General features: G+C 43.8%; 1 protein-coding gene across 3 annotated transcripts in view; it reads right to left on the bottom strand.

Moving 5' to 3' along the window:
• fynb (FYN proto-oncogene, Src family tyrosine kinase b) overlaps positions 1-21,702 on the bottom strand; it is a 98,639-nt gene extending 76,937 nt beyond the window's left edge. Inside the window, exons 1-2 of one of the 3 annotated variants that reach the window (XM_028604527.1) lie at positions 21,470-21,702; positions 5,797-5,865 (exon numbers count right to left, since the gene is read on the bottom strand). The gene's annotated coding sequence lies outside the window, so the exon portion shown is untranslated. The remainder of the gene's footprint in view (positions 1-5,796; positions 5,866-21,469) is intronic. The other 2 variants (XM_028604529.1, XM_028604528.1) reach the window with 2 other exon arrangements.
• Between the last annotated feature and the right edge of the window lie 404 nt (positions 21,703-22,106).

Raw genomic sequence — 22,106 nt, 5'->3', positions numbered from 1 at the left:
CTAATATTTTTTTTATTCAAAGTCTATATTATAAACAAAATTTTGAAATGGTATTTTGGATAACTAGATATTGCATTATTATTGATTACTATTGCATTAATATGTTACCACTAAAAACTACTATGGAGGAGGTTGCTATTTTTTACACATTAAGACATTTATTTATTATTTGTCATTGTTTTTAGATACTTCACAGGGGCAGACAACATCAAGAGGGAGAAGATGGAGGCGTTACTGAGCAGGACCACACCTGAGGGAGCAGAGACAGTGCCAGAAAACCCCCATAAAGCTCCACGTACAGTATGGAAGCACAGCCAGACAGCAGCAGGAGCAGAAAGAGCAGCTGCAGAAAGAGCAGCTTGAAATGCCTGTTTGAGGAAATCCTGCAGGAGCATGATGAGGAACGTGGGGCAAGTAGCACAAGCACACAAGTTCAAATACAGACATATTTGACAGAGCAAATGGTCCCACGCTCAGACAGCCCATTCCAGTACTGGGGAGTCAACCAAATTCGTTTTCCGACCCTGGCTGCCACTGCTGCAAAGTTTCTCTGTGCTCCTTGTACCAGTGTTGAAAGTGAGAGACTGTTCAGTGCAGCGTCCAGCATTGTTGATGCAAGAAGGAACAGGCTAGGAGGAGAGAGGGCAGAAATGCTCATCTTCTTGAAGAATAATCTGCCTTTGCTCTTGAAATTATGAGCAATACTAAATTGCTAAAATGCAATGTGTAGCCTACTTGTTTTAAAGTATTGTTTATTGTGTAGCTGCTGCTCTTTTTATTTTTATTTTTACTTTATAGGTTGGTGTTGCACTATTGTTAAATACTGCACTATTTAAAGATTTTATTTTAGTACATAATGGCTGCACTTTTTTTTTTAAAAAGGAATTATTAAAGTTGCTGTTTGACTGTTTTATACTGTTCTATTTAAATGCCTTTTTTATTTTACAAAATTGTGGCTGCACTTAATGTTTTTTTTTAATTTTTTTTATTCCTATATTTATTTAGTTGCTGTTGCACTACTGTTTTATACTGTTCTATTCAGACATTTAAAAGCCTTTATTTTACAATATTGTGGCTGCACTTTATTATTTTTAAATAATTATTCCTATATTTAAGTTGCTTTTTCACTACTGTTTTAAACGGTTCTATTTAAAAATAAATTTCTTCCATTTGCTGTATTCATTCATGTTTTACAAAGGGTTTAACCTGAGCCAGGCCTTACCACAATGATAATCATATCACAGTCATGCAGGCGTAGTATGATCTCTCTTTTTTTAACACACTGGTATCGGTACTCGGTATCGGCCGATACCCACAGGACGTGTATTGCAATCGGTATCGGGAGGGAAAAAATGGTATCTGAACATCTCTAGTTGAAGGTGGGCTCTTTAGCAAGTTGGAGAGTTAGTAAAACAGGATGAGGTTATGGCGCTGTAGCATTTGCACAGTAGGCTCTCTCGCTCACACACAACCACACGCACGCACGCTCACACACACGCACCCTGTAAGCAGTAGAACAGCACTCTGCCGCCAGCATCCAGCCAGCTGTCGGCGCTGAACAGAGAGAGACAGCTCATAAACTATAAACCATGTTACTTCCCCAGTCAAACAAATGAGACAAATCAGTACAAACACACTGCCTAAATATCCCGGGTGCTCTCGGAGCCAAACGTCAGCCTTCTGCACGTGGCCATCCACCCACCCAGCTTGCCTCTGTAACAGGCAACGGTAGGCAGACGAGGGCGTTAAGTGCGAGATCATTAAAATGTCCCCCCCTCCAGCCCCTGACTTTCCTACGCCCATCCTGGCCTCATTTTTCTAACGTAAGATGTGGGATGAAAGAGAAGATGAAACATCAAAAGAACTTTCTGTAGAGGTGTAGATTAAAACCACTCGGAGCAGGTGGTCAGTCAACCCACCTCTTCTGGCTCTTTTTCCTCTCCACGTCCTCCATGTTTTTTTATTACTCAACTACAGTGTTTGAAAGACACATTTAAGAGTGAGAGAGCAGGGCACTGCAAAGAACACAAATTCCAACCGTAACGCATAATTCTTGCTGTGCAAGCCCGACCCGGCTACTGAGGAAAAAGCCACCCTAAAAACAACACTATTGGCAGACAAACCTGCATTTTTGGTTGGGTGTATATTTTTTATCTTGGGACATTTCCAGCACATTGTTCTACAGTCATGCATGGGAATAATTTGTTAAGCAAACCTCCCCAGTGTTCACTGACGTGACATGTGCCCTTTACCTTTCATTACTGACATGTATAACCAACTGAACGTAACAGGTCCTTATTGTTATCTTTGGTATGTTTCCAACTGTATTATGGGAAATGTAGGAAAAAGCTGACTGAACTTGAACTACAGATGGGTGACAAATTAAAAGAAAAACCTTTAGAATTTAAACATAACAAATGCAGATGCTTTTATACAAGTAGCAAGAGCTCACTGAATAGTTCTGGGTATTTTATTTTCTTGATTCATTGATTCATTATTGGCTCTGTACAATAACATGTCGGAATAGTGTTAAATGTCCATCACAGTTTAAAAGAACCCCAAGGTAACAGTACCCAAACGTATCCAGTTTATATTCACAGCGGAAACCAGCAAATCAGACTGATCTCATGAAGTGGCGTATGTATGACACGCCAATTCGTATGCCATTATTGCCGTGTTATCAATACTCATACTTTTTTTTTAGCGTGTTTATCAACGCCCATTTGGCCTCCATTGACTTACATTACCGTATATGCCGTAGCGAGTAGTATAAAAGGGTGAAAAGCTGCGTAGGGAGGTTGGTCGGGGTGGAGGATGGGTCAAACACAGGACTTTCACCCAGGAGACCGGGGATCGCGTCCCACGTGTGACTTTGTGTCCCGCGTGTGATGTTTCCTTTCCAAGTTTTGTGTTTTCCTAAACCCAACAAGTTCTTCTTGTCCTAAACCCAACCCCATTCATCTTGTCCTAATCCCAATTTACTACATTTTGGTTTCCGTAGTGGCCGCCATACTTCCAGGCGCTTGTTGTGTTGCAGCCATGGAGCACAGCAAGTGGCGCTTGAAAGTGTGGCTTTATTTCACATTGAAAAAGCCCGGTAAAACTGTACATCTCTATTGAATCTAAATAAAATGTTCCTCTTATTATCTTATCTGTTATATGAGCGTGTGACCATAGAAATGAAATGGACAGAAATCAACGTCAACGTCCATTCAAATCAACGTAGCAGAATGGTCAGAGCAGCAGCCGTTTTTATGTGTACCATTGCCATGGTAACCTATAAACCTCCAATAATAACCCAACTTGCGGCGAGTCGTGGAGCTGAGGTTTTGCAGTAACGGACTAACGAGCAGCAGAGTAGTAACGCTTTGCAACCCCGCGTCAGGCTGCGGTGGCCAGTCATGTAACACAACAGGATGTCACAAAAATAGGCCGTTTCATTGACTCCCCCCCAACCCCCCATCCGCTGCACAACCCTGCAGAAAATCGCCGGGTTGTTATTTTTGGTGTGGACGTAGCTTAAGAGTGGGTAACAAGCACAGAGAGCCAACACACAGTAGAGTACATCCCGTGAGCTATGGTGGCTTCACTTCACTTTGCAGTAATTAGGGGGAGGGAAGGCATGCGGACGAAAAATGTCACCAGATGTGTCAATATTATGGAGTAAAGTTGAACTAGGTTCATTAGCGGGACCACTCCTGCCCACGGCCTGGCGTCTTCTTACCATCAGGCAAACTGAGAGCCACAATGGAGCCGCCATCTGAGGGCGACGCTGACATTTCGGTGAATAGCTGCGCAGCCCACACTGGCACAGTCATTATCCTGGAGGTACCCCAACGCTTGGGGGAGGAGAGGGCTAACAGTCAGCTTTGGAGCTGTGAGGAGAAAAAAAGGCGAACACAAGTATGTGTTTGTCTCATGGCTGCAAATGATTCTAGCGATGAATATCAATGTCTCGGATGACGCGAGGATAATTACCAGTGTGCTGTTTAGCAGAGAGGCAAAGAGAAGTGGAAGCTCGGAATCGGTGACTCACTTTCTGTTTCTCACCAGCCTACAATACCACCCACCCGCTGAAGCACAAACGCGCGCGCATGCGCGCACACACACACACACACACACACACACACACACACACACACACACACACACACACACACAGATGGAGGGATGTACCCAGGTATGTGTGCTCCACGTTCCCACACTAAGGCTGCTGTTGATGTGCTACCGTTGCAGATCTACAGAGCGTCTTCTGACGCCTGCCGTGTCCTGTGGCATCTCTTCTATGTCACCCTCACCTCAGGAAAAAAAGAGCTGAGTCACATGCAAAATGCCGCAAAGAGCCCGCTTTACTTGCTCCGTCTCGGAGCAGCAGAGACATTGCAGAAGCACCCGGGGAATTTGGAGCCCTCATAATAAAGGAGCTACTAGCGTAGCGATGACTGAGCCTGCATAATGAATACACTCGCTACGAATGTCGGATCGCCTGGTTTCCCGGAAGAATCCCTCGATTAGCTGGTTTCCACTAACAAATTGAGGAATTCTACCACAAAACCCTCCTCTTCATTTTTAGCGGTTTGGCGGTTGCTCGGCTGGGTTTTTACAATGTGTCTCCTCTGTCAGCGGGCTGGGTTTTGGATTGTTGGAAGCTTACACTCGAGAAGAGGAAGCTACAGAGTGAAATGCCTCTGACTAGGCCAGACACGGACTTCTCTTTCAATTCAAGACAGGGCGCAGAACTAGTAAAGCTAACAAATGGCTGCTGTGTCAAATAGAAAGCTCTTGACTTGGGTTGAACTTCCCGACTTAAACATGATGAGGCCATGCTGCTAGCTGCTGGTTTATAACAGATAGATGGGTGACAAATGAAAGAACATAAAGTGTCTTAGTGAGGGCCGCAGGTCGGAGTTGACTCTAATTATTGATTTAAGTTCAATATTAAAATGCCAATGAAATGTATCAAATATTTATACAATAATAGGTGGGAGTCTTTTGTAATAATGATGCAGCAATACTGAAATATTGACTTTTGTTTGTATTATTGGCCGATGGAAACTAAGGCATCTCAAACTTCAGATGGTTAAATCAGAAAGATACTAAAAATTTGAACTTCTTGGCATGATTTGAGGACTGACCGCAGATCAGAGGCGGAATAAAAGTGCATTATGCTGCCTACACTCCATCACATGATGTATGCTTGACTTTCACCGCTTTATTTCAATCCCAAACTCCTGCCTATTTATCAGCCATGTGGCATGGGATGAGAAAGAACACCCACACTGATCATATGAGAAATCACACAGTGGAATAGACTTCACATTAACCCCTGCAGAGTTTAATGGGCCGACCTCACTGCTGCTGCTTAGTGCTGCGGATTAAAGATGGCAGCAGCAGAAATACACAGTCGGGTCAGGTTGTATGCTGTATAAAGCTGTATATAAATATATAGGAATACAACACTTTAGCTTTTAGCTGGTGGCATCTGTTTCCCTGTAGGACAACGTGAAACAACAACCAACGGCTAGTTGTGGCCAGCTGGTGGGTATCTGTGTGTGTGCTTTAATGCGTGTGTGTGTGTGTGTGTGCTCTGCTATCCTTATGACACACATGCACTAAAAGACGAGGAAAGTCCTCCAGAATGAGTATGTTTTGCAGTCCATCTGCTGTTAGTATCTACATGAGGTTACTGTAACTCATGCAGGAAAAACACGCCTGAATTCATGGACAAGAGGATCTGTGTGAGGTCACAAATGGGCGTGAGAGGGTGCGAGTCCAGCGGGGTGTGAAGATTCATACCTCTGGTTTTCAGCGTTTCAGGATTTTTATTTCCTCCACATTGCTTTGCGTGCCGCCGAAACAGAGGCCCTGCAGGGACATAGAGACGCTTTTATTATTCATCGTCCCATTCCATAAAACATGAATATCAACTGCATGTGCCAGCCGCCGTCGTTGACACTTCGTTGTGAAAATGGGTCTTGCAAACTTTTCCCAGAATGCTTTGGGACAATGGCAAGGGACCAACATATGACTTATATAATAATGACATGGTCCATGTATGGTTCACAGTGTGAATTGTCAGGGCCCTCTAGGGCCTCAGAGAGGGTCTAAGTTATTCCAAAAAAGTTATATTTAAAAAGGCATCAGTTATAATTCATACTTTGACAATCAACATGCAGACAAAACGTTTTTGATGAAAAAAAACCTTCCAATCTGCCTATTCAGTTTGTGTTGTGTGAAGGGTTAAATTAATCGTCAACCTATAAGGTTTAGCTGCCTCTGTAGTTGCTAGGAAGAAGATTCACGAAAAAGAGGAAGAAGACTCACGGTTCACGCACGCACACACGCGCACACAATCCTTGTTTTAGTCAATAGCTTTTATTATTGATGTATTGAGTTAAATTACCAATATCAACTTGCCTGATAAACTTCTAGTGCCTTTTGTCCATTTTGAGGCTTTAATCAGTTATTTTTATTTTAACCTTTTTTTTTCAAAGGCTCAAATAGGGCTAGGCAATATATCAATATTATATCCACAATGATATATGAGGCTAGATATCGTCTTATATTTTGGAAATCATAGTATTGTGATATGACACAAGTGTTTTAAAGGCTGCATTACATTCAAGAGAGGTCATTTTCTGAACTTACCAGACTTATTAGCTCTTTTTATTGTTTACCCACTTAGTCATTGTATATAAATGTAAATGGGCTGTATTTATATAGCACTTTTCTAGTACGACTAAACACTCACACCAGTGCAGTGTTTCCTCTATGTTGATTTTGTAGTGGCGGCCCACCATCGCAAAATGTCTGCCGCCACTGTATCAGAAATAATGCACCCCCCGAGGGCTGCTGCTCACACTGCAGTTTAACAAGTACAACTATTGAGAGGTCATTGGGCCGTACCAGTTTAACTCCCCATACTGTTGTGTTGATGGAGTTTATCGTCAAAACGTTGGCTTTCTTCCGAGTCGACTATTAAACGAACAGCTCCACCAAAAACCTCACCGCGGTGGGTCCGTTCTGATTGGACAACGTTCAACTTGTCAGCTCATTGTCCTGATATCACACATCTGGAAACAGTTGTTTGGACAGACCTGTCCCCACTCCTAAAAAAAAAGGAAACGCTGCTCACACACATTCACACACCGATGGGACATGGGACTGCAGGGGTCTATGACTACATCATGACTTAAACAGTGAGCTAACCTGAAGAAAGAAAGAAAAAAAAAACATTCTGAAATAAAAAAGTTAGGTCTTTTTTCCTCATTGAGTGAGTGCAGAACTAAACCATAAAGGACATTTCTGAGACTCTACAAGGCTACTTTTACCCACAAGATAAATCTCCACCAGACTTGGATAAACTTGACAGTGGCTTCCAGCTCTTTGACTGACAGTCGAATGACACAATGGAGTCATTGTGTGGCAGGAGGGCCGGGGGTTAACTGCATGGCGCACCTCCTAACTGCCCTTTATTTACAAAAGACGCGCTGTCACTGCTGCCAAATATGTTAGAACCCATTAGCTGCTGATTTGACTTTAAAGCTCAGCCCCGCTAATCTAATTTAATCTGCCTCTGTGGCTTCGCCGACTGCTGGAGCGGAGCGCTAATGGCGCTGCAAGTGAACGCAGGCTTCAGCGATGTGATGCAACTATCTGCTCTGCAACAGCAGACACCCACATGGAAACTGCTGCTGATGGTTTGTGTATGTGGGGGGGTCTATTACATGATCATTTCCTGTTATTGGCTGAATTAGGCCTCCACAGAGTAAACAGTTCATCTGATCAAAATTAACTGATTTCATAACCACAAGATCGGGTGTGTAAAAAAAAAAAATCCCCCAGTGTAACAGCTGAATGGCAGAGGTGTGGATGTAGATAGTGTGCTGTGTGGTGACTGCTAGGGTCTCTCTGTCTCACCAGAAGAAAAAAAAACAGACATAGCGTAAGAAGAGGCAGAGGAAATAAGACTGAGAGAAACAGATAAATAGGACAACAGGAAGAGAAGAGACCTGCTTCCTTTCCAGTTAAGTCTGTGCCGTTATCTTCTCACATATGATGATGCCGTATGAACGGCATCATCATCCACCTGTGCACGCTCTCATCTGGTAAACGTCCCTATGAAAATCACATACGTAAAAAAGATTTGTAGTGTTCTTCAACATCAACATTTATTTTGGGCCCGAGGCCTTCCATCCAGATACATTTTTAGCCCTTCAACTGAAAGAATTTGGGCACCTCTGTACAGCAAGTATTCAAATGTTCAGCCAGAAACAAAACCGTTTAGTTTTTTTTGTCACAGGTGACAGCGTGTCTGTTTTGGAGATGTGTGCATAAGAACTGCGAGGGTGTCCTGAAATACAGGAGCCGCCCTCAGTGTGTGAGCGGAACGTGTGATTTAAATCTTCTCCACTCTGTTGGCCTCCTTCCTCTCGTCCGCTCTCTCTCTCTCTCTGTCGCCCGATGCAGCCATGGCGACGGGCTCCCAGCAGGCTTTGCTGTGAGTTTGAGGAGCCTGTGGCCCCGGAGGGATAGTTGACTCTCTCTTTTCATCAGCAGCCTTCTTCCAATAAAACATAATGGCACCGAGGCGGGGGAGTCATTCAGCTACACAGAGCTGTCACATGTGCGGCCGAGGCACAACAGGCTCAGTCATTCTGCTGCTGCTGGGACGGATGAGGGGGGGGCCACTGAAGAGGCCAGACACACAGCAGGATCCATAGAGAAGACCCTGCACTCAATGGGTTGGGCTGCCACAGAGGAACAGTGGGCAGGAAGGCAGGAACTGCATGCACTGTACTGTACAGAAAAATCTGGCTTTGTTCGGATTTTCTTTTTATTTCATTTTAAGCTGTTTCCCCCCCAGTATAGAGCTTGACAGATTGGTTCCGGAAGTAAAAATCCTGTTCATTTTTCTCCAGAAGGATTTTGATTGTCAGCCATGATGTCGAAACCATCCGAGGTAGACAGAGCACGAGCTCCGAGATTGTGAAGTCATTCACGATTCATTTTTTTGCACCACAGAAAAACGAAATTGTAGAGCATGCACCCCATGTACAAAGGCTCAGTCCTTGCCGCATGTCATTCCCCCTCTCTCTCCCCTTTCACATCTTCAGCTGTCGTATATAATAAAGGCCTAAAATGCCCAAAAAATAATCCAAAAAAAGAACAGCTAGAACAGTCTGGTGTGTTCAGAAAATGACATCCCTCTACTGTAATGCAGCCTTTAAAACCAGGAAAAGACATCTTGTTTCATATCAGGATATTACGCCTGATATTTAGCCTCATATATCGATAAAATATCGATATATTGCCCAGCCCTATCTCGGTGACAGGGCCACACTCCCTCCCCGGCTTCCCACCTCTGAGCCCAGCCAGTCATAATCGTTGGGGGTCCCGGGCCAAGCCGGAGGTGCCCCTGCTGGGAAATGAAACCCTCTGATTATGGGCGACTGCGTTCCTTCTGCGCCGCTCGGACGCACCATCCCTTGGACAGTTTTACATAAAACTCGCTGTCAGCCACCCACTTCTGGTTCATTTCAGGGCTGTCTCTAAAGGGTAAGTAGGGCACTTTGCCATTTCAATAATAGCTGCATTTGCAAAGCTTACAGCTGCAGGCTACAGCCTTTACATGGATTTAAAACAAGCTTGCAGACTGTGGGGTAGTTCAGTCGTGATAATAGATTCAGCTGCCTGAATTCTTTTTTAGCTTAAACTTTGTCATGGAGTTCATGGTAAAGATATGAGATGTTAGAACGCTAATTAAATCCAGAATGTTTCATCCCCGTTCCCATGAGCCCTGCTGGATGTACTTTGATTGACAGGTCGGGACTGCCAGAGGGCTGCGAGCCCTCACTGACAGGCTGACTGACAGTCACTGCCGAGGAGGGGGATTCAACTGGACCACTAGCCTCTCAGCACATCAGGCCAGTGGTGGAAGAAGTATTCAGATCCTTTACTTAAGTAAAAGTACTAATACCACACTGTAAAAATACTCTGGTACAAGTTAAGTCCTGCATTGAAAATGGATACCTGAGTAAAAGCATGTAAGTATTATGAGGTACTTAAAGTATTAAAAGTAAAAGTACTCAATTCAGAGAAATCCTCCTATCGTAGGAAGAGTAGGATCCAACCAGGTGTGTGTTTAATGGTCTGATCATCTCAGCTGGACTTGTAGGCCGTTATATAGTTGTGTAGTTAGTAGTAGTGCTTGTCAGATGAACAAGCTGTCAGATGAATGTAGCAGTACAAAAAGTACAATATTTGGTTACACTTTACTTAAAGGTATCTACATAAGTCATGAACATGTCATAAACATTATCAACAAGCCATAAATGTTTATGACATAACGCTTCTTTTAGTACGTGTCATTTGGTTTAGGGTTAGGGGTTCATGTGTCATGTGTTCATGACAGTGTCATGTGTTCATGACAGTGTCATGTGTTCATGACAGTGTCATGTCACTCTTATGTAGATACCTTCAAGTAAAGTAAAGTGTTACCCAATATTTCTCTCTGAAATGTAGCGGAGTAGAAGGAGAAAGTGGCATGAAAAGAAAAAGACTCAACATTTGGACTCAAGTACAGTACTGGAGTAAGTGTACTTTGTTACATCCCAGCGCTGCATCAGGCCTCGGGTGTGTCTGCAGCTACACCACACCAGAGGGGGATTTGCCCGGCGATGAGAGCGTAACGCGGGAAGCAAAAACAAGTGTTCACGTCAGAAACGCTGGAACGCCTGAGTGTTCACAGGAAGACCCAATCAACAAGTGATCTGGGGCCACCCTGAACACCGCTAAGTCTGGGGAACTCCTGAATCAGGCTAAAATAGAATTAGATAGAAACACAAGAATACAAGTTTCAGTGCAGTGTAGGATATGAATCATTATTTGATGAAATAGTTTGTAGGAATGGGTTAGGGAGGGGTCGTGGTGTCCTCCCCCAGAGAAGTTTTGAGCATCGGTGACTTCATTTCCTGTATTTGGAAACCCTTTTATGCACCAATTTTCGGTGGAAATCCCTTTATTTAGCCTATGTGAAGAAATAAAACAGATGACAATTCAACATATATCAAAACTATAACGGAAAATATGTTATTGCGTGTCATTGGGCATTTTTAAGTGGGTATATGGAAATCCTGGAGCTTTTCTTAGTGGGAATACTGCGTATACCCGCGTATCACGTAGACTACACCACTGGTACAAGAACTGTATTTCGGGTATCCAACAATACCGGAAAAAAATGTCAACAGTACCCAACCCTATCGGTACCAGAACCGCTATTGGATATTTTTAAACTGTACCCAGCCCTAACCAGCAGAAACACTTTATATTCTAGATGGCCGCAGTAGGAATACCATCTTTGGCGTTTGGGGTTATTTGACATGTGGCAGCATCGTGAAGATAAAGCCCTGTGTGACGGAGAAGGCCCAGGTCTGGCGGCCCAGCGCGACGTCAACCTTCTCCTCCGTCAGCATCTCGCAGCCGCATCAGCACTGCAGAGAAATGACGCTGCACAGTCAAACGGAGAGCAGAGGGCAGACGGGCAGCAGAGTTCAGGACACTGAACACTGCTGTGGAGCTCTTGGCGAGGACTCTGACGCATCAGCTGCTACCTGAGAGGAGAGATGAATGCTCAGAAGCCAGAATTCTCCATAGGATCAGCCACTGGGCTCTGTGTGGGAATCTGTGCACATGAATCAGGAACTGCATTAAGCCCACATTTAAATTCATAGAAACCATAAAACATAATAGCTTCTTTGCAATGCAGATATTTCTTTTTACCACCACAGGGAGGCTTTGTTGGGGCAGAATATAGTCTTTGTCACTCACACATGACATTAGACACAGCTGGAAATCTCACAGGAAGTTCATTATGTATGAAGCCCATAAACATACGTGCAGAAGGCACTATTGTTTTCCACTTAAAATACAAACACGTGTCATCAGTCTGCCTGGCTGCCAGCATGGTAAACATAGCATTAATAAATAATAAAGCCTAGTGAAATGTATTGTGCACCTCGCCCAGAGTGTCAGCGGGGAAAACAACACCCTTTTGTCAGGAGAGCCTCAAATGTTCACACACACACACACACACACACACACACACACACACACACACACACACACACACACACACACACACACACACACACACACACAACGCCGATGTATTGAGATTTTCTCTATCAGAAAAAGCCTCTGCTTGTGGCCGTATTGGGCGGGGTGGGGGTGGGGGGTGAGGGGGGATTGCACAACGCGCTATATATCTATTTTGCACTTCATCAAACTCATGCACTTCCGCTGCTGTAAAAAATCTCCAGGAAACACAGAAACCTCAAAAATGTTTTGGCTGTGGCATAAATATGTCTGTGGTCATACCAGATAGTTCCTGATTTAAATAAAAAAGAAAAACAAAAAGATAATTTTAGACTATTTTGAAGGGCACAGTTCCTTGTGTTTGGACAATGTTTAATATTTGAGAACACTTTGGAGTAAAACACAGTTACATTCCTCAGAGTAAGGTAAGTTCATATCATTTTGGTATCAGTGCCAAAACTCAGGCAAACGGATTGGATCTAAAATCGAAACATTTCAAATGATACCCAGCCTTACCTAGCCTAGAAATCTAGACGCACCCTAGCGGCAGCAAATGGAATTTGCAGCCGGGGTGGGGGGGTCTATCAACTCCTTGTTGGCTTGCAAGCTGGAAAAACCAAACTCTGGTCAGACCAATCACATTGTGTATAGAGTTGGTGGGCGGGGCTTATGGCTGCTGCTGCTGGGAACAGCGGTCTTCTGGAAGACTTGGAGTTCAGCTTTTCTTTGAGAAAAGAACAAAGAACTATCAGCTAGTGTTGCTCTGGTGGGCTATGAGAGAGAGAATTTGAAAAACAACCACATCTGGATGTGGGTATGGCTTGTCAGGCTAAGCCTTACCCAGAATACTGATGAAACCCTACTCTCTGAGGAAAAGAAAGCAACAGTAGTGAGACACCAAAGGCTGTCATGCGCTTTGCTAAATTCTACAAACACAAAAAGCCATTGTAGGACGCTATGCTTTTCACACACGATCAGTAATACATCGGAAAACCTGCGAGCGGTGCTGCATTGCATGCTGGTCCACTGAAGCTCCTGTGAGTGAGTTACAGCTGCCTCTGAGAATGGGACGGTTGGACATCACTGTAACATGAGTCTATGCTAATAGGGGGCTTTCACACCTACCTCGTTTGGTCTGGACTTTCGGACTTTTCAGTTTGAAAACCGGACCAAACAGCCGAAATTTGCTCTGACCATAAAAGGTGGTCTCGGTCCAGATCAAGCTGTACCATGGTCCGGTTCGTTTCCAGTGTGAAAGCATTTTTTGGAAGGTTGGGACTTTCAGACCAAATACAGGAAGCTCTGGCAGGCCGTCGTCGTGTTGTAAGAACGGCGAAGCTCCTTTAAGAACAGCTCAGAGCTTAGCGTGTACATGAGAGTGTGTGTGACGGTGGATGTGCTCAGAGCAGACAGCTGTCGGCTACCAGAGCAGACAATAAATCAGCAGTTTACTTGTTAAGTGGTCGTAAATGTACAGCGTAGGTTTCAGCTCTCCTCTGAATAAATGCTGCAGCTCTTCAAACCCCCAAGTAAAGTTCCTGTGTCTCGCTTCTCAACAACGAAACAATAAAAAAAGAGATGCGGCAGCACGGGGAGAGCAACGCTCAGTTGGTAAAAACCTCAGACACCAACGTGACATCATGACTTTGCGTAAACATACACGGCAATTTCCTTGCGTGGACAGCTCAAAATGCGCATAGATAACACGCCATTTGGCTTTAGGAAAGTGGCGTGTATGTTTACGTGAAGTCATGATTTCACATTGGTCCATACAGTGTGGCAGCATGGATATACAGCACAGTATACACACACACACACACACTTACACACCTGTGTTTCCACACTCTTTATCCCATTTACTACTCTATATATTCTACATTACTGTCAGCCATTTTCAAAAGCACGCTGTTGTGTTTGAATGGGTTTTCTCGTCTCTCTAAATTCATTCCCAAAATCAACTTGCAGACACTGGATCTTTTTCGTGATCGTCTATCTCGATCGGGGTGATCACTAGAGCTAAAAACAATTAGCAAAAATAATTGATCATCGACAACAATTTCAAATGATTGATTGTTTAAGAAATGTATCAAGAAGAAAAATGCGCTGCTTTTCTTTGCTTGAAGGAATTTGGACTTTTTGGTGAGACAAAATGAAGAACGTGAAGACGCAAAGGGCATTTCAAACGCTTATTCTACTTCATTTAAGAATGCTTGATTCTGATTGGCTTGTGGAAGGTTACCGTAAGCCATCCACAAGCCGGGCATATCAAACTGTTATTGCCCTGCCTCTCGGTGATTATCCCTTACTTAATCAAAAGAATAATTGAGACTTTTAATAAAAAAGAATGTCTAGTCGATGCTCTAAAAATGACATCTGATAATTGCGAGATGGACAAAGGTATTTCAAAAATATAAAAACGACAGCACGCTTTGTAAAAGTGTCAGCAGAACATATAGTAGGCCTATGTGCTTAAACATATACACAAAATATAATCTTAGAGTCTTAGAGAGTATAACGCATGGAGTCAGTAGCCTCTCTCTCCGCTGCTTCTCCAACCACCACACGGTGCCGTGGATCTCTCAGACAATCCCAGGCTTTCCCCCTGGGATTGTCAAAGGCTTGAGTGTGAATATTTGGCGGAGGGGTTTATGGGTCCTCCCTCAGAAAATGGGATGTTTTTCAATAGAAATAATTCCTCAATTTCACATTCTCTTGGAGCATTCTTATCACCGTATCTGTGGCTCAAACGATGGTGAAAACTAGAGCAGATAGGGAATAAATAACACAAAAAGCTTTCTAAAGAAGTCCAGTGGAGACCAAGCTCCGAGCATTAGATCGGAGTATTTCGGACAGAGGTTAGTTTTGATGCTTGCATTGGTTTTTAGGCCTGTTGCAATATGCAATAAATCAATTAATTGCATGATAAATACAAATGACCTTGATCATTTTTAAAGGGAAATGATCGCGGCCGGAAAAAATTCCATTTTAGATATTGGTTTTGATTGTGTTTGGTTTTTATTCCAGTGCATTTTTTTATTGCGACTGAGAGTCCATTTTATTTGGTTTGTTAATTAACTGTGGATATTTAAAATGTCTTCCAGTTCCAGTGTTAAATATTCTTCAGAAATAAACGTGTATTGATCTTTGAAAAGGTGTACCTGCATTATTATATGCCATTATCATTACATTAAATGAAAATGGTCTCAGAACAACAATATTATCGTTTATCGTGATCATTTCTGAGACAATTTATCGTCCAGTAAAACGGGTGCCAAAAAGAACGGCTAGGGTGCTGCACCTAAGCCGTATGATGGTAGGGAAAAGCCTGAATGGAGGAAACCTGTTATAGGAACCTACCATAGTCCTTCCACTGCTTCAGCAGCAGTACTTAAACCTTCGGGGTTGGGTGATGGCTGGCAGAATTAAAAGAGTTTTGCTCGATTTATTCAGTGGTACGTTTTTAAATATAGACCGAGCCGCTCCAGTGCACTCTTGAACTTCTGAATGAAGGCTAAACGGACCTGAGAGCTATAATGGAATTGGAGAGATTTAGAAAAACACGGGGGGAAGATTAAAAATGGAGAAAAAAAAACAAACTGTTGAGCAGGAGATGAGAGACAGCCACGCTCGCTGGCGCTCTCGTGCCTCGCCTGTGCTCCACATGTAAATGAGCAACTGTGATTCTCTTCGGAGGAAATGAAGCCACTTGACGACCAGTAACTGAATTTGCATAATTTTGGAGCTGATGCGCGCGTAAGCACACACAGAGACGAGCTGTGGCAGGTGGAAGTGGTGGGCTGATAAGGGATCAGCTGGATAGGATCTGCTGCTCCTGCTTCTCCAAGCAAGACAAAACAACTGCTGCTAATTGAATCCCTTTGGAAGAAACCCCCCCCCCCCAAGACGGACATCTCCACGGGCCCCATTTTCACACGCTTTCATACAAGTGTATCGCTTTCACGCATCATTTCCTCCCTTGATATCGCCGCAGCAAAGGCTTATGCCTGGTTCGCAAACATTCCATTTATTTGTATTTTTTTTTTAAATGAAGCTGACAGATCGGCAGTGAAACCTTTTTTTTTTTTTTTTTAATTAGCAGAGTGAAAAGAAAAGGTAGCGGTTGTGATGTGCAGATGCTGGAGGGATCACATGATCTGCAGCGTACGTCTCCACCGCCTCCGTCCCATTGACTGTAACAGTCACTTCATCTGAGCCTGCGAGTGCGCGTCACGACTCCACGCCACGTTTCACCCCCTCTGCTGTGGCAGCGCGACACAAAGGGCCACACTGTTTACGATGCCGTCCTGACCGCAGAGGTTCAGGACGTGAGGCCGAGCAGCTGACTGAGCCAGGGTCAGCTGACCCACCGCGTGCCCCCCACGTGATGTCATCAAACTACTGCACTTTTCTCCAACTTGGACCAATGGGACAGCTGAGGGGGCTACATTTATTCATGTGAAAACCCCTGGCTCTGATTTAATAAGCAGCACACTGTTTTTGAACTGAAACATTGAGCTTTCCACCTTCCTCCACAGCGCTGTGGAGGAGGGTCTGGCTAGTCCACATAGCATTCCGGGATGGAAAACAAAAAAAAAGTGCTCTGGTTTATTGGCGTTCCTTTAAACCAATCACAATCGTCAATCGCACGGAGCCATGGCGCCTCTGCAAAACAGTCTCAGGAAGGAACTTGTTTTGGTGGAACATGTGTACGTTCAAAAGTAGTTTTTGTCGTGCAACAGAAAACTCAGATTGGACAGATAGTCTAGCTAGCTGTCTGGATTTACCCTGCAGAGATCTGAGGAGCAGTTAACCATAGTCCTCACAAATCCACCGGAGGTTAGAACGCCAACACCAATGACGAGGCATTTTTTGATACTCAATACTTTAGATGCAATTCGGTCTGTGCCTAAAACATACCCTTTGTATTATTAGGACTAAATCACGAGAGCAACTGGTACACCTCTACTGCTGCATTCACTTCATGTGGTCCACTGTCTAACCTCCTCACCTCTGTGTGATAACCGGCCTGATTCTGCCAACAGCAAGTAGCCTGTGTGTCAGTCAGTGACGGGGGGGGGGGGGGGTTGTTGTTGCAGGCACCTCACCACGGTGTAAGAGGATGAGAAGCTGTTTATAGATGTCCGTCTAACTGGGCCTTCACGCTAAACACAAGAGACGTTCATCAGTGATACCGAGCGTGCCTCGTCCTATTATACAGAGCCGAGAATAAAGAAAAGAGCAGGCCGCAACTCATAACTCACCCTAACACGAGCAGTGGGTGGGGGGGGGTTCCTGCAAAAAGCCACGAGTCCGACAGACGTGGGGACATCTGCAATACAGAACTTCACTGGAAAAATAGCAGATTTAACACAAACATGGACGCAAAGATGTTTTATTTGATATCTGTCGTTTTCTGATGTGGTAGGATTAATGCTGACTGGATTTGTTAAATTGATGAGCCTTGATTCAGACCTGCAGCACCAGACCTCAGCAGCCTGGTCTGGTCTGCTAGCCACTGGCACTGCTCAAAATCCAAGGAAGCTGGCTTCCTGAAAATAGGTATAATAGTACTTCTACAGCAAACGAAAGCAGGGGAATTAAAAACTCCCTTCCAGTTTGTTCTGCAGTCCCCCCCCGAGAGCCACCTAAAATAAATTCAGTACACGTCTTGCTGTCCGTCGCGTGTTGCAAATAGAAGCCGCTTCATTAAGAAACCCTTCTTAAGAGGGGGAATGCTGATGTAAGAGAGAAGCTGTTGGGAAGCTAATGGCAATATCAATAAATGACACTAATCCTGCGGGACACGACGCGTGGAACAGATGACCCTGGTTCAGACTTGGCCGGGATTAATGGGCCGAAGAAATGGCTGGAGGGACGCCCGTCATTGTTTTTAAAGGTGAGAGAGGTGACGAGAGCAATTAACCCCAATTACCAAAGCAAAGGAGGGAGAAACTTCACTTCACACGAGGAGGAGGCCCTCATATTAGGAGGGTCTTCATATCCGCAGCACAGCGCAATGTGGGGCGGCAGCTTAGTTGGGAACCGGAGGGTAGCCGTTCAAGCCTCCATATGGACAAAAGTATGGTGGTGGCCACTGAAAACTTGAGAGGTGCCAGTTCACCTCCCGGCCACTGCCAAGTAGGGCTGGGCAATATGAAGAAAATCAAATATCACGATATTTTTGACCAAATACCTCGATATCGATACCGCAACGACATTGTAGTGTTGACTATTGGTGCTTTCGCAAAATATTTACACAATGAGAGTTTAGATAAATAATCATCAGTAATATGGATATAATAACTAAGGGCCTAATTTACTAACACTAGCGCTGTTTGCGCTGTCTGTTTATGCGAGTTGGGTAATAGCGCATGCTATGCTTCCACATTTTGCGTAGTATTTATCAACCCTGACACCCATCAGCCAATCAGCGTCTTTCTCCGCCCACTAGACCGTAAATTGCGCTGTAGCAAAGCGGTACTTGTGCTATGATACGGCTGAGTGTATGACTGTTTGAAATGATCCTGCTGCCGATATTTGTAACGTAGCGAGGAGTTTAACAACTGCTGGAATGGGATGTGAACACTGAGTGGGAGATTCAATGTCATCTTTGATTTCTTCCAGTAGCTCTAATATTGCACGGCTGCTTGATCTGTAACGCTAAATGATGTTGTGTTCACTGACAAAGTGTGATTCTTGTGTTAAAAACATTTTCAGCCTCGCCTATGTCTTCGTCTTGCTCAGATTACTGTTGCCATTTCACCAGCGGCATAAAGGTCTACGAGGAAACTCGACTGCGGCTGGTTCAGACCTGCTTTTAAGAGGCGGAATAGAGACGCGCTCTTACTGACAGCCTTTGTAAATACCACAGAATATATAATTAGGCGCACTTTGTGCTTATCCTCCCACCTTTTTGGGTGGAACTCCCACTTTCCCCACGACCCTCCCATGAACGCATATTGAAAGCGCAACTTGTCTCTTCTCGCTCATGTGGAGGACAATCTGGGATTTTACCCAAGTACCCCTGTTAGTAAATAGCCCGCATCGGTTACGTCCGTCTTTGCGACCAATTAAACAGGTTTGGAAACAGGCGCAAACGGCTTGATAAATCTAGCCCAGAGTGGTTAAAGGCCAATAATAGAACAACAGTCTGGTAAGTTCAGAAAAGTACATCACTTTACTGGAATGCTGCCTTTACAACCAGGAAAAGACAATACTTATGTCATATCACGATATCCAAAACCTAAGACGATATCTAGTCTCATATCGATATATTGCCCAGCTCTACTGCCAAGGTGCTCTTGAGCGAGGTGCCGAACCCCCCCCTTCGGCTCGGGGTGCCTGTCCACCGACAGCTGCAGCCCCCTCCCTCTGCCGTCTCTCCTTTAGTGCGTGTGTGTCTACTGAGGGTACTGGTTGCCTGTGTGTAATGTGTATTCTAACAACAGAGTGAAAACATTGTAATTTCCCTAGCGGGATTAATAAAGTATGACTTGAAGAATACATAGTTTCATATTCCCCCTTGTTAAAACCTGCCTCAGTCTACTTTCTGTAAAGTATTTAGGACCAACATTATTTAGTGCCCAGTCAGTCCCTGTTCATAAAACACCATCTCAGATAATCCCAGATCTGGCATATAGGTAAGGTTTAGTCTTTGTTCTTTTATTTCATTTTCGTGGAGTTACTAATCTATGTTAATATTTTTTATTTAGATTAATTTTTATTTTACTGTCATTTAAAAAAAGGGAAAATGATTATGTTTTGAAACGTATTAGTTGTATTTGAAATTACGTTTTCAGTTAGCGTATGGGAGACCCTTGATAAGCCTTTTAGGTATTTGGCCTCCTTTGCATATTGTGTTACTAATATTGCCGTTTTCTGTCTTCATGTGCTAGTAAATACATGAAATGAAAGTGGATACAGGTGTTAACCACCATGTTATTTTATTGAAATTTATTGAAAATCCTCTACTCCTCAAACAACACAAAAATGATATGAACAAACCTGAAGATCATTGATTTCATAAATCACGTTCATTGTACTTTCATTTCATAAATAAGTTACATCAATTTCAAACAAGCGTTACAGTTGTGCGTCACATCTTTTGACAGAAACAATGTATCCAACCTACTCTTGAAAAAGTTAACTGAAGGGGAACGGAAGCTCGTTCCATGCTTTTACCGCACAAAGTGTGAAGAAATTCGTTCTCTTTTTTTATTAATGCATGTTCCGGGGTCAAGCTTTAAATAATTCCCTCGTAAATCATTCCTATTGCTCCAAAACTGAGAGATGGGCTCAACCATTACATCGGGGTCAGCCCTATGTTCCCACAGCCCAATGGTCCCACATTTCTATGATTTTTCTTTAAATTAGGCCCTATGTTAGGGTTAGGGTTACATTCCATCTGTAGTCCATTGCTACTGGATAATAGGTGAGGTGTAATTGGCTACCAAATTGGGAGAAAGGGGGATAAAATCTGATACAAATTTATTAAATGAAATGTGGGAACATAGGGCCTAATTTTGAAAAAAAAACAAAAAAACATAGGGCTGTGGGAACATAGGCACGCTCCCATTACATCATATATTCCATGTACAAGCTTATACACCTGAATTATATCTCCTCTGTATCTCCTGTGTTATCCTCCAAGAATTACATCCAAACATCAGGAAAGATACAGCAGCTTGGGGAGATGGTTCTAAAAAGTGATGCCAACATACTTTCCCCGGGCACCTTCTTACGTTATGTGTTGGAATGCAAAAGTTAACTGGGCACTGTGGTTTCCCCACGGCAAGCATTCGACTGTAAATGCATCCCAGATGAGAGGGGCCACTGTCCATCAGGAGAGGCTGTGTCCTTCATCTGACTCCACTAAGCACCAAAAGGAGATGCTGATGCTGACCATCGTGGTAAACAAGCGAGCCGAGGAACTTCACCCAGGATGCTTTGAGGGCTCAGTGTGATAACACTGACGAACACAATGTATGCTGTTCCTTCTGCTTTGCCGTTGACCGTGGATAACCTACTTGTCTAACGCGAATTAGCTTTGGGTGCCGTTATTTTACTCTAGTTACAGGCTCGACATGTGCTGCTGCTGCTGCTGCTGCTGTGTCCGTTATAATTCACTTCTAGACACCGGGTAACGCATTCAACACAGCCGACGCGTCACCCTGACAGCTTTTCCACATAGAGGAGCAGGAGAAAGAGTTAGCTAGCTAGCTAACAGGCTAAGCACATTTAACGTGCGTTCAACAAATGTCAATAATAGTCGTAAAAAAATACCTGGAAAATCAAAGTAAATCATTCCGCTTCAGGGATAAAAGCGAGCCGGAATGATGAGTCAAATTGTAAGAAAAAAAACAGTGTTTCTTACCAGTTTGAAACGCTTCTAATAATCCGCAGCAGAGTAATCCATAACCTTTATGATGGAGGGATGTGTCGGTAATGAAGAGCGTGGTGGAGCCGCCGTGGTGACCTGGTGTCGCCCTGCCCGCTGCTCGTCGTGGCCGCTGCGTGTGATGGCGCTTTGCTCTGCAGGGCCACAATGAATCTGCTGCTGCCTTCAAGAGCTGTCGGACATATCAGGAAAAGGCAGGAGTACACAGCCTACGCGACTAACCCATAGATATATACGACCAAGCAAAGACGTTGTACCTTACACAGAAGATTTATCCGAGGAATATAAGACCAGCAAAGTCCGCATTAATCTCATTAGCCGAGCTGCCGTATGTGACAATTAAAGGACAGAGGACACAAAAGTCACGACAGTGGTTTATTCCAGTGTTAGCTGGTTTATCTAAACTGCAGCCTACAGTAGGTTATTGTATTCTATGTGACAAGAACTAGTCTTGTTAAATATCTCCTTGTGTAACTTTATATGTTCTCAAAAAAAACAACAATTCTGCTTTTTTGAATAAACTTTGTTACTTTGGTTTGGTAATGTGTTGCTTTTATTAAAACACTTGATTGTGCTGACATTTCAGAATCCCGAGCTTTTAAGAAGCAAGAGA

Source organism: Perca flavescens, chromosome 18 (assembly GCF_004354835.1).
Source record: "Perca flavescens isolate YP-PL-M2 chromosome 18, PFLA_1.0, whole genome shotgun sequence".
Lineage (NCBI taxonomy): Eukaryota > Metazoa > Chordata > Actinopteri > Perciformes > Percidae > Perca > Perca flavescens.
The sequence above is the reverse complement of the archived record's forward strand: the minus strand, read 5'-3'. Positions and strand labels throughout refer to the sequence as shown.